The sequence below is a fragment of the Mandrillus leucophaeus genome, unplaced genomic scaffold (assembly GCF_000951045.1).
Source record: "Mandrillus leucophaeus isolate KB7577 unplaced genomic scaffold, Mleu.le_1.0 Scaffold1193, whole genome shotgun sequence".
In the NCBI taxonomy this organism is placed as follows: Eukaryota; Metazoa; Chordata; class Mammalia; order Primates; family Cercopithecidae; genus Mandrillus; species Mandrillus leucophaeus.
Genome location: NW_012100243.1, coordinates 418590 through 419261, shown reverse-complemented (window position 1 = coordinate 419261; position 672 = coordinate 418590).

Sequence of the window (672 nt, the reverse complement as noted above, 5' to 3'; positions counted from 1 at the left end):
GGTGATCCACCCGTCTCAGCCTCCCAAAGTGCTGGGATTACAGGCATGAGCCTCTAGCCCCACCAAAGTATCAACTTTCAATAGTTCAAATATTATTTTTAGATCTTTCTATGTCTTCCCTTCCTGGAAATTACAAATACTTAAGTATTCTACATGTTTCGTAGTATTTTATCTAGTTTGCATTAATTTATCTCTTAATGCTTCAGTTTGGATACTATCTAATTGCCTATCTTCCATTTCACTAATCCTCTTTGTCAAATCTATTAAACTCATGCATCAAATTTTTAATTTCAACTTTTATTCTTAATTCTAGGATTTTCACTTGACTCTTAAAGGAGATCTCTGTTTGTCCTGTTGATTTAAGTTGTTCGGTACTTTGCATTCATATGCCTAGCATGTTTTGATTAAATGCTGAACAATATGTATGATATAATGTGAAGGCTCTATGTGATGTTACATTTTTCCAAAGAGGATTTATTTTTCTTTCTGAAGACAAATAGAGTAAAGGCATATCACCTTGATCCCTTGTTGTGGTTTACTCTTTATTTTTGGGCTTAGCATGTCTGGCATATTAACTAAAAGTTTCTACTTTCATGGACTCTTGCTTTTCTAAATCTATAAGCTTGATAAATTATCCGCTGCCTTTTAATCTGTTTCCAACTGCTTTATGAT